Genomic DNA, 12,048 nt, shown 5'->3' with positions numbered 1-12,048 from the left:
GTCTGGGTTTCCTCCGTCAGCAGTCTGGGTTTCCTCCGTCAGCCCCCAGTTCTCAGTTCACAGAACCCATGAATCAACCCCATACACAGAAGGGCAAAAAAGGGTAGAATGCTAGGCTTTGTGGCTTCTTTATTTTGAGAACTTCACAACTGCAATAAGCTTTTGAATTTGTATCATCATTTTAATGTAGCAAAAGCACAACATGCATACACACCCCCCCACCATTGGTTTATAGTCTCCTAATACCCACTCTATTAAATTACTGATCATATCCTAACAATATTATTAATTTATTTAAAACTTTTAGCCTCCAGTTTAATCAGTTGAAATCTATTTTGTCTTTTCTTACTAATTTATACAATTGTATTAATTGATTTTTTATTAACTTACATTTATGCAATTCATTTAGTTTTCTTTCATAACTTTTATTTTCACTCCATCTTTTTTTTTTTTTTTTTTTTTTTTTTGCGGTACGCAGGCCTCTCACTGTTGTGGCCTCTCCCGTTGCGGAGCAACAGGCTCCGAACGCGCAGGCTCAGAGGCCATGGCTCACGGGTCCAGCCGCTCCACGGCATGTGGGATCTTCCCGGACCGGGGCATGAACCCGTGTCCCCTGAATCGGCAGGCGGACTCTCAACCACTGCGCCACCAGGGAAGCCCCTTCACTCCATCTGGTAGTATCTTCTTTCAGTTTACTTCATTTTCAAAATTACCAGCTAATGTATTAGGTTCCCTCACTTTAAAAAAATCTTATTACTCTCCTAGCTTAATAAATTATAGGCAGGAACGTGGCCCATGCCATAAAGCGGGTGCTAGGAAGTTAATTTGCGCCTCAAGAAGGGAGGTTAATGATTTTTGTCTATGTTTTCCTCACTCTTTTAACACAACTAAATTTCTGCCTAGTTTAAATTGACTTTTTTTTTTCTTTTTGGTAGTGCATTTAATAGTAAGACTTTGAGTTTCATCTATAAAAAATATTCAATTCAACCTTAGGCTTCAAATTATCACACGTGTGTAAATTCAGGCCTTGCTTCTTATATTCTGCCTGGTGGTTTCATGTACTTGTATTATCTTACACTGAGGGCTTGTTGGAACATTTTTATATATTTGAATTTTGCTTTCATGTGTTTATTTTATTTATTTATTAAGATATAATTGACGTATTATATTAGTTTCAGATATACAACATAATGATTCGATATTTGTATATACTGCAAAATGATCACCACAGTAAGTCTAGTTAATACCTATCATCATACATAGTTACAAAATTTTTTTTTCTTGTGATGAGAATCATATATTTACTTTAGAACTAAGGGAACAATGCACAAGATCAAGAGGAAAACTGGAGAGGGTATCCTCTCCAGCTTTCAATATACTGGATAGCCAACAGACAAACAGACAGGAAAAAGAAGAATTTACTACTGAGTCACACATTTCCCTCCAACTGTAAAGTCAGATACTAGGATCTTCTGAGGCTGTCTTTGTCCCTTCATAAGCAAGTCTTAACCTCTTTGTATAACACAGGAGAACAAGTTTGTTCGTAGGGGAACTCACTGATGTTAGCTGACGATCTGAACAAAGTCCAAAGCAAAAGCACAAAATAAATGTAGAAACTCACACTAAGAAGTGGAATATGGCTGGGATCCAAAGAGAACTGACCCCAAATTTTCATATATAATGATTTTTGCAGATGCTAGTTAATGGTTTTCATTTCTGCTTTTTGCGCAAGTGCTGGAATTCATCAGATCTGGAAACAAATGTTTCAACAGTTCCCAGAGAATTTCTGGCCTACCCATCTCCAGGAAGTTATGGGAGTCTCATGAGGAATCCTGTTTTTTGTAATACTTATGATCCATTTTGCAAATTCCAAAGAGTTCAATTAGGGTCAGCAGCAGCTACTATTCACTTGTTGCCCACTAAGTACCAGACATTGTGCTAATCACTTTCCATACATCCTGCCATTTATGTCTTACAACAACTTTATTAAATAGATATTATTATTCCCATTTTCTAATGAGAAATATGAAGCTCAGTTAACTTACCTCAAGGTCACACATCCAGGAAGTAGAGCTAGGACCAGAATCCTGGTCTTCAAGACTGTATTCTTAACCACCAGTTAACAGAGCCCCCATTAAATACAGCATGATTCTAAATACACATTTAAACGTGGAGAAGAACAGGCATATAATATTGTCAACTGTTTTCAAGTTAAACCTGAATTGATTGGGAGATAAGCGGATGCATTTGGAAAAAGTTCTTCATTATCATTATTGTGATTTTATCAGCATCATTTAAAATTTAGTGATACATCGTACCATTTTAAGACCTATGGGCAAGGACAGCATAGGAGCCAACTGCAAAGGATATAAGATATCAAGTGATAAAGCCAAGAATTTCAATCTGTAAAAATTACGCCCCATGTAATATATAAAAGTTGCACAAATCACAACAAGTTAAATATCCACATGCATAACTTTTCTTTAGGATTCCAGGCCTGCCCTGGCTTAAGCACCCTACAGATTCTATCTCCCTTTTCTTGACCTTTCCCTTATCTTCTTGTTGTCAGTCCCTTCTCTGTTATTCTCTTTTAATGACAATTTGCTCAGGAGATATTTCTTAAATAAAAATGTAAAATTTTAGCATAATTCTGATTAAAATATCTGAATTTATAGTCAGAACCAAAGCATTTTCTGTGTAAAAATATTTTAGTTAGGTCCTTATTTCTTACAATCTGTGCAGAACTTCAACTTTCACTCACTCTTCCTGCAGTTCAAATATCTTTCTACAAATCCACTCCTTTTATCTCATACTGTTCATGTCTAAGTAGATTGGATTTCAGTTGTCCTCCACTGGACAGTTGACCTCAGAGGCTCTCTGACAAACAGCATAATTCATTTTTGTCCAAAAACCATTTATTGGAGGCTTCTATATGCCAGGCAGCCTGTTGAGTGCTGGTGTGTAATTGCAGAAAAGACATGAGTCCTTTTCTAAGGCACTTACAAGTCAGTGGATGAGCTTTTCCTGCCCAATTAGCTATTATTTCCTGGTTCCCACACTCCATCCAAACCAAATTTTCTTCTCAGTTAACCTTAGTTAAACCTGGAGACATTAGTTGAGAGCTATGTCTCAATGCTCTGAATAGACTTTTCTCTACGACACCCCTCTGTGGTTTTCCCCTAAAATTTCCTTTTCATGAACATTTACTCCTTTCAGCAGCATCCTAACTCAGCCCTTCTGGCCAGTGTGTGCTGTGATTGCTTTAATTTTATCCTGCTGGCATTCAAGTTGGAGTACCTTCTTTAATGGAAGAAAGCAGATAATAAATCGTATGTTAACATTCTATAGGGGGAAGGTTTGCTGCTTTTCTGCCTTGAGTGCTGAAAAATTTCTTACTAGTGGGCAGGTGGTAGTGAAACATGAAGGTCTGGAGGCAGGTTGCATGGGTTCAAATCCTGATTCTGACGATCCCTAGCTGTGGACCTTGGGCGAGTTATTTCAACTGTCTGGTCTTCACTATCCTATTATGTTAAATTGGGTTAATAAACAGTGCTTACCTGTGAGGGGCATTGGGACTATTAAGTGGGATCCAGTATGTAAAGGATTTAGAAAAGCACAAGTAAAATGGTAAATAACATTATCTATTATTAAAAATAATTCTCATATTTTTATGACTTCAATGTAGATTGATGTGAAATTGGCCTAGAATTTAAAATTTGCTGTGGTCCCATGTATCAAGATCTCCAAATAATTATTACACAAAAACTAAGTTCTAGTGATTTTATCTAATATTTCCACCTGGGAAATATATCCTAAAGAAATAATCCAAGATGCAGACAGACTTAGGCATAGAAATATTAATCACATCAAATATTTAAAAGGATGTAAAGTCACCTCTAGATATAACTTTCACTTCGATATTAAATATATTAATATACAAGTAAATATATTGAAATCATACATATTAGAAAAGTTTTCATGAATAGAGTTTTAATGACTGTATATTATTCACTAATATAATATTTATTTAATAGACATTCATTGAAACACTATACATAAATGTTCTCTAATGGATGAGAAACACTTGTAACATAACAAGTGAAAAATAGTTTAGAAAATTGTATATATAATACAGACACAACTCTGAAAAATAATATGCATAGAAGGAGAGATATATATTAGATTTATTTAAGCAATTAACTCTTGGTGGTAAGACTATGGGTGGTTTCTATATTTATCTGATTTTAAAATAATTTTTTTCTGTACTGAGCTTATCAATTTATAATCTGAATGAAAAAAATATATATATTTTAAATTGACATGGATAGCCCCATAGTTTTATAAAATGCTCTTTGAAAATTGAAATCTGGTGGGAATTTTATTTATTGTAAGTTATTAGGGAAATTCTAAAATGTTTGAGGGAGGGAACTGACTGTTTTTTAATAATCTTCCTCACTTAGTAGAAGGCTTTGTACTCTGTGAACTTTTGTTTTGTGATTGTTGACATACCAACAGACAGGCTGAGGAAACTTTTAGACTTTTAAATTTTAGTAATCAAGCAGAACAAATGGAAAAATTACAAGAACTCTTTATTATACGCATGAGTCTTTTTCTGGTTCTTTCTTTCTTTTTCTTATGAGGCTGTTGGGCCTGATGAGAATCAGCACACTACGTGTTGTGTATTTTCACAGACCTAGCAGTAGATGGGAAGGAGAAACCTTGAAGGACTGAGGGAGGAAAATGTGAAGAAGCTATAGTAAAAGCTCCTAGAAGCATCGTTGGCAGCACTGGAATGGCTGGGAGCCATGCAATTTTCAAGGCCATAGAAAGTTTCCTTGGCAAGTGAAAGGGGCTAGATTTCTGCTGTTGGTCCTAGAAAGGAGAGGTGAAGTTTACTTGGCCTGCTCTTCAACTACTTCTCAATAATAAACAACTCATCAGGCTTGTCATCACCACCTGCCATTCAACATGGCACAAGAACATTCTGGAACAGCCCCAAATAGGTAGAGTCAGAAGATAGTTAAGTAGCTGCAAAACCATTTCTGGGTATAATTTCACCAGGGTCCAGAGTCCTAATTCTGATTCTCCCCTTCCTTCCAGGAACAGAGACTGTCATGTCTAGAGGGCAGTTTTCCTGGGACCACCCCAGTTCTGATGTGAAGCCACAGCACCCTCTAAGTTCTTCTCCACCATTCTTCTTTCCTGGGCTTGAGCTTCAAGTCCTCAGTTAGAAGTTATGAGAGGATAAACAAAGAAAAGCAGAATAGTAGAAGAAAACGCCAATTCTGGCAGGAAAAGGCACAACAAAGATTCTCAGCAAAGGTGGCAGAGTCCTCTAGATAAACCTGGAGACACTGATGTGGTTTGACTTCTTTGCCTGATTTGTGAAGACATCTTTGCTTCTAAAGCGTTTTTTTTTTTTTTTTTTTTTTGCTGCTTTATGCCTATCATCATTATTATCATCTGCTATATAGTGCCTAACAGTGGACAAAATGCTTTCATGTGTATTATTCCATTTAATCCTCACAAGCACCCTATAAAAATTACTATTATTTTTTACAGAGGAACAAACTAGAACTCAGAGATTAAATGATGTTTCCAGCTGGTAACCAAAAGCAACTCAAACTTGTATCTTCTGACTATTGTTTACCCAATTGGTTCTATAATTGACCTACACTATCCTATCATTTGTCCCAAATGACAAAACTCTGGGACTGACTGTTTTCACACTAAGGTGTATCCCAGATTCTCTGAAAACTTCCGTGGGCACTTTGCTACTATAGTTGTCAATGCTTATAAAACTCAGAAGCCTAAGTAGAATAGGGAGGATTATAAAAGATTGCTGCTTGGGTTCAGGATACTATTTTAACCTGTTTGCACTATCCTAAAGTAGGAGACTGTTGGCAGTAATTCTACTCTTAAGTCTTTCTTGACATACTTTCAACAAGTATGCAGTTTTCCCAGTGCTTCACCATTTGTAATAAAAGAAGAAAAAATGTTATTTTAGGCCCACAAGCAAAGACTAAGAAGGTTATGGGCAGAAAATACATTGCCACAGTTCCTCAAATTTTACATGGGTCCAATAAATATTTCCAGTTCCCAGGACCCATGTTGGTGGTCTTCAAAGAACTCCAAACCCTGTGTGTAACTCAAAAAGACTTCCTTTATTCTGATAACACCTTGGTGACAGACTCAGAAAACACAGAGCTGTCAAGTGCCAACATTTTGTGGAGGGGGTTTCAAATTAGCTTTTCCTCCTGAGAATTTTCTCCAGTTTTCCCTGTTACTGGTTCTGGCACTCAGTGAAGGGCAGGGCTGTTTGTGATTCCTTAGACCTCGATGAGAAGGTACTCAGCTCTTTCGCTCTTAGGGGATGGTAACATTGTTAGCAAAAGTGAAAAGGAGATGAAAATTCCCGACCCTGGCTTTAATTTTTTTCTAAGTTGGCTTATTCAGTACAATACAACAAATCTTAGAAGGTTGTGAGAAAGGATTAGTGAAATTATATCATTTTGAGATTCACTGAAACACATTTTTATAGGATTTCATGTTTTTGATTCAAACATTTATTGAAGACCTACTCTATATAAGGCACTGAGAGAAGTAAAAAGATGATTCATTCAGTCATGTTCCTACCCTGTGTAAAGTGATCACCCTGTTTGCTTCAATGGTAGCCAACATTTACCTTGATCACAACAGTCATGTAAAAAATGTTTATTGAAGGTTTTCTAAGTGGCAGACAGTGTGCTAGGTCTTGTGATATAACATTCCCCCTACTAAGCTGTGAGTAATCTGAGCGCTGAGATTTAAACAGAAAATACATGAATTAAAACTATATTGGCTAGCTCTACTGAACAAAAGGAGAGGGTGTCGATTCAAGGAAAGACAGGAACTAGGAGAAGGTGGCAGGAAATGGTGGGCAGTCTCATCCATCTTAAAATTAAACACCTCTACAGGTTTTAGGGCTTTGCATTTTGACTCAAGATTTAAAGATCTTCAAAGGAGAATCCAAGTGGCTTGGCTTGACTCATGGGCCTACCACTTGACCAGAGATACTTGGAGAGATGATCTCAGCACACACATCAGTGAAGCGGGATTCATCCAAAGGGTTGAGAATGTGTCACCAAGTCAAGAGGAACAGACACAACCAAAACTCAACAAATATACTGTGTACCTGGCAATACTGCACAAAAACCTTGTATGTCTAGGTTCTGGAACTTAAAAGGGGAATCCTTACTTAGGTTTTTTCCAGAAGAATTAATTTCCTTCTGCTACACAATTCCTCTCATTTCCCCCTGGCAATAAATGCCCACAAACCCATTGCTGATATGTGATACTAAATACAGGAGACAGAGAATAGGTAAGCCAGAGAATTCTCAAACAACAATATACACTTTTGGCTCTATGGTCATCTAAGTATTCATTTGCTTTTTATCTGCATCTGTGCTGAATTACATATTTTTTGCTGAGTAAATAAATACTTTTTCCATGTAGTTCAGAAAAGTGAACTCCATTACCTTAGAGTCCTCATTCTTTTAGGCCCTATGATAGTCACATTACTTAGCATCCCACTTAGAAAACAGGAGCTCGATCAAGCTAAGGTAAATGCTTTCATCTGGCTTAAATACTTATTATATTCCGGCATGTAGGTTCTTGTTTTCCCTTCAGAAACCTTAACTTTCAGTCAGATTGGCCCAAGGAAAAAAATTGAAAATAGGTCACATTTAACTTAAGTACTTATTCTCTTTTTCCTTTCATTGCCGTTTGTTTCTTCATGCCCATTTCCACATTTCCCTTTTTCCCCTTAGTGAGCTAAATAGTGTAAAAAATGAACTGACACATTTTTTAGGATAGTAAGTCTTGGGAACACAGACATTATATCCCGAGTCCCACTTTTATGCAAATTTCACAAATCTCACATTTTCCATGGTCCAAAATGGTGATTTGACTTCCACCTGTGAGAAGAAGGACTCCTCCATACAGGCTGGTGAATCTCACAATCTCAAGATTTGTGTAGCCCGCCTCTTCTCAATTCTGAGGGCTCAGTCATTTATTCCTCAGCAAGAAGGGGCATTCCAGAGCAGCTCACATCACATAGCACAAACTACATCTGATTATGCGATACAACATGAATTCTATTGATCAGATCAAGGTTCTAGACAGTATTATATTCACTTTTCAATGCTCACAGAAATTGTTCTTTCTTGTAAATTCAAGTGTAACTGATTTTTATAAATTCCTAAGTGGGTTATGATTGTCTCCAGACATTTTCTATTTCTTGTTTTTTTGTCTCGAGAAAGAATGGCAACATCCTGCTCCTTTATCCTTAGAGGGGCCTTTCAGGTCTTTATTTCTCAATTACCCTCCTATCATTTGAGAGGCTGATTAGGTTTCTTCACCTAATACCAAGAGCTTCATATCTACGGTAAAATTATTTTCCAGTGGAGCTCTGGGACTCTCTGGTGATCAATACAATTTACCTGATTGATATTTTATAATATCTATGATGCTTGATAACAAACTATGAATGTGTTAGCATGTCTAGCTTTACCTAGCGTCAGAGATTTTAAAAAATTGCTTGTCTAAATCCTCTGGCACCCAATATCTGTATTAAATTGCCTTTGTTAATAGTGTAAGATTCTAACACACTTAGAAGGACCAAAAGCAATGCTATCTTATAATGATTTTGTAGTCTTGAATATGGTTGACCCAGGTTTGGGAGAAATATTAAAAATAGTTATTGAGAATCCACTCTTAAAACTTTTTTTAAAAACTTATTGTTATTGTTTTACCCCATTTGCTTCATCATTTGTTATTTGCTCTTGTTGAATACCTACTCTTTTACCGTGGCTTTACCTGCTTGCTGTTTCTAATTCTCACCCCAAACACAGGCAATATCATTGATATCTTAGTGATAAAAGGAACTAAGGCTTTAAGAGATAAAGCAGACATCTGTATTTTTTGCCTCTTTTTCTCCTTATAAGAATATTTCCTTTGGAGAACTATTACTCTCCATCTATGTGCTCAGATGGTTGGATCTAGGCCTGGGTTCCTGCTCCAGGCTTAGCAAATGAGGCAGTGGATTCTCTTTGCTAGGAGTGGATTCTCTTTGCTAGGTTCAGAGATGGGCACATGACCCAACTCAGGTAAATTAGAACCAATCAGCATTAGCCTCAGGACATTTTTCTGGAACAACTGGGAAAGGAATTCTCTTTCACTTGGAGTTGTTAACCTGAGGAATGTAAGTCTGGAGCTGCTAGAGATCTTTTTTTCCTACCACATAGAGAAATACTGTAAGCCTTGAGAACAAAGCCAACAGAGAAGAAAGGAGGACTGACAGAAAGAGCCACAATTCCTGAAATCAATATTTACAAGACAATGACTCAGTCATGTGAGCCAACAATTTCCCTTTTTGCTCAAACCAGGTTGATTTGGGATTCTGTCACTTGCCACTGGAAATATTCTGACTAATCAAGAAGCTATGCTCTTCTCCAAGGTTACAACAAAACTAACAAGTGTCAGGAGCTGGGATTTGAACTAAGTCCCGTCTTAGGTCAAACTCCTCTCTTTTTCAAGTAGAGACTATGCCTTCCAATCGTCACTGAGAGCTGGAGAACAAGGAGGAGAAAAGTGTATACATGCAACTTTTTAAGAAGCATATTTCAGTAAACCAGTTAGTTTTTTAACATGTCTGGCACACATGCCCTTGCAGAATACCATACTCAGTACTGTGGCAAATGAAGAAAGAAGTAGAAATCAGAATAACTCCCTGTGTAAGTTATAAATTAATGCGGGATAAAAGACACAAAACTCATAAAAAGTAAAGCAGGAGAAAAGACAAACTGAGAAGTTAAATGGATGAAAAATTGATAAAACATTTTAGTCTGAGAGAAAAAGTAAAAGGCCATTTTGTATCTTCAAATCATCACCCATCTCTGGTGTTTCCAACACTATCCACAGAGTGACTTTTCCTCTGACCCTTTAGGTATATAACACTAGAGTCATCTTTAGTTCTCTCTTGCCTCCATCAAAAAGTCTCTAAATGAGTCGTGATGATTCTGTTTCTAGAACATTAGTTAGCTTTTCATATTTCCATGGGCCTGGGCATTTTTATATTAAGCCAGGACTGCTGCAATAATATATTCACTATACTTCTGTTTTCAAGCTAGGGGACTCTGTAACCCAAGAACGTACTAAACTGGTGTGTTTTAAACTATGGGCCACTATCCATAAGTATATTATAGGATTACTTTAGTCGATTATGACCGTGTTTCTTTTTAAATAGAATAGAATGGAGTATAGCAAGGGTAGGTATTACAGCACAACAATTCTCTTTTACATAGATGTAGATATGAGTATTGCTATAGATATAGGTATTGAAGTAGATCTAGGTATATGATGTGAATGTGTGTGTGTGCATGTGTGTACTGAGTTGTTTTATAAAATATATTTTTTGTAGTGTAGGTTATGAACAAAAAAGTTTGAAAGCCAACGAACTGGACCAAGCAGTAATCAGCAATCAAAGAGAATATATTAGCAAATAACCTAGCTTGTGCAACCACAGGAATCATCATTATAAAATACAAATTTGCGTTTTTATTTCCCTTCCTGGGAAAATTACAGTAAATATAGATTTCCATAAGTTCTAAGCACTTTCAAATGTGCTTCAAGGTTGACCACCGATGATGCTTCCTGTGAAATAATCCTTATCTGTCATTGCTCTCTGAGCATTGCTCCTCTCCTCTCTGCCAAGTGACAACACTATCTCCATTCAGAATCTTGTTCAAAACACACCTCCTCCACAAACTGTGAGGAACTTTGCCCTCGGGGAAAGTTAGCTTATACCTCATTTGGTTAAAATATTTTAACGTATTACTAAAACAGTATATGTCTACTGTAGAAAATTTAGAAAATACAGAGAAAAAAAGATATAAAGACAGAAAAGGAAAATCATCCATACTAATCTAGAATTATCCATGATTAACACTTTGGGTTAGCTATAAATCACCTCTAGATGGCCATGGAAAAATTTTCACTTTGAGCTGTTGAAGGGGAATCATAATTCCCCCCAATTTTCCCAATTAAAACTTGAATAAAATATAACCAACGTGGTCATAAATCACTGATAATTGAAAAATTAGTAATTATCACTCCTGAGTTTTAAGTACCAGAAGAACAGGAGCTTGACCAAGACTACCTGTGATTAAAGAACATTTATAAGAACTGATGTAACTTACTAGTTTTATTAACAGTCTGTGCCAATTTTGCTTTGATTCAGAAAACCTGATTTTCAGAGTGTCATAATGTTTTGGGTTGGCAAAAACTACGGTATATACCTGGTTAAACCTGATGAGGAAGAACTCAAAAATCTGGGAAAACAAAACATGTGGAAAACATTAGACTAAGTCCTTTAGAGAAAGACAGGATTGCATCTGTAACTCTAGTTCAAGTTTCTTCAGTCTCCCTCCTACCCCCAAACCATCTCTGTCAACCATCTTTCTAAAAGAATGAATGATAAAGCTAGCAAGAATAACAAGAGTCTTGCTGAATGCTGATGTATTTTCTTTCCTTTACTTGAATACCATGGGAAGTAAGTCTGAGGCTGTGAATATTAAAGTTCATGGCCTGGTTTACGTCTCATCCCTGTGTCTTGTCCCCACATTTCTGGGCCAGATTTGGAGCTCCCAGTAACGTCAAATGGCACTTTGCCCTGAGGCAGGAAACTGAATGGGTTTTAGGAACAGAATGAGGATTTGCCCCAGTGGGAATGAGTAAAGGAAAAGGAAGTTAGCTTTTGTTAAAGAAGCAAAAAAGTCTGTCTAGAAGTTGAAATAAAAAAATAAAACTTTTTCAGATATCTTTGTTATTTGAGGTAGGAACTGTGGCAATATTTGAAGTCGGCAATTTAGCAGTTTTTATTCAATTGCCCTGTAGAAATAGTAGTATCTGTAAGCAGTAGTGTCCTGAGGTCTCTGTGATCTTTTCAGAAAGTCTTTCCTTATCATGGGTCATAAAAAACTTGTGATAGGAATTTAACAAAACACTCAG

Source organism: Phocoena phocoena, chromosome 4 (assembly GCF_963924675.1).
Source record: "Phocoena phocoena chromosome 4, mPhoPho1.1, whole genome shotgun sequence".
Taxonomy (NCBI): domain Eukaryota; kingdom Metazoa; phylum Chordata; class Mammalia; order Artiodactyla; family Phocoenidae; genus Phocoena; species Phocoena phocoena.
This window is presented reverse-complemented; position numbering follows the sequence as displayed.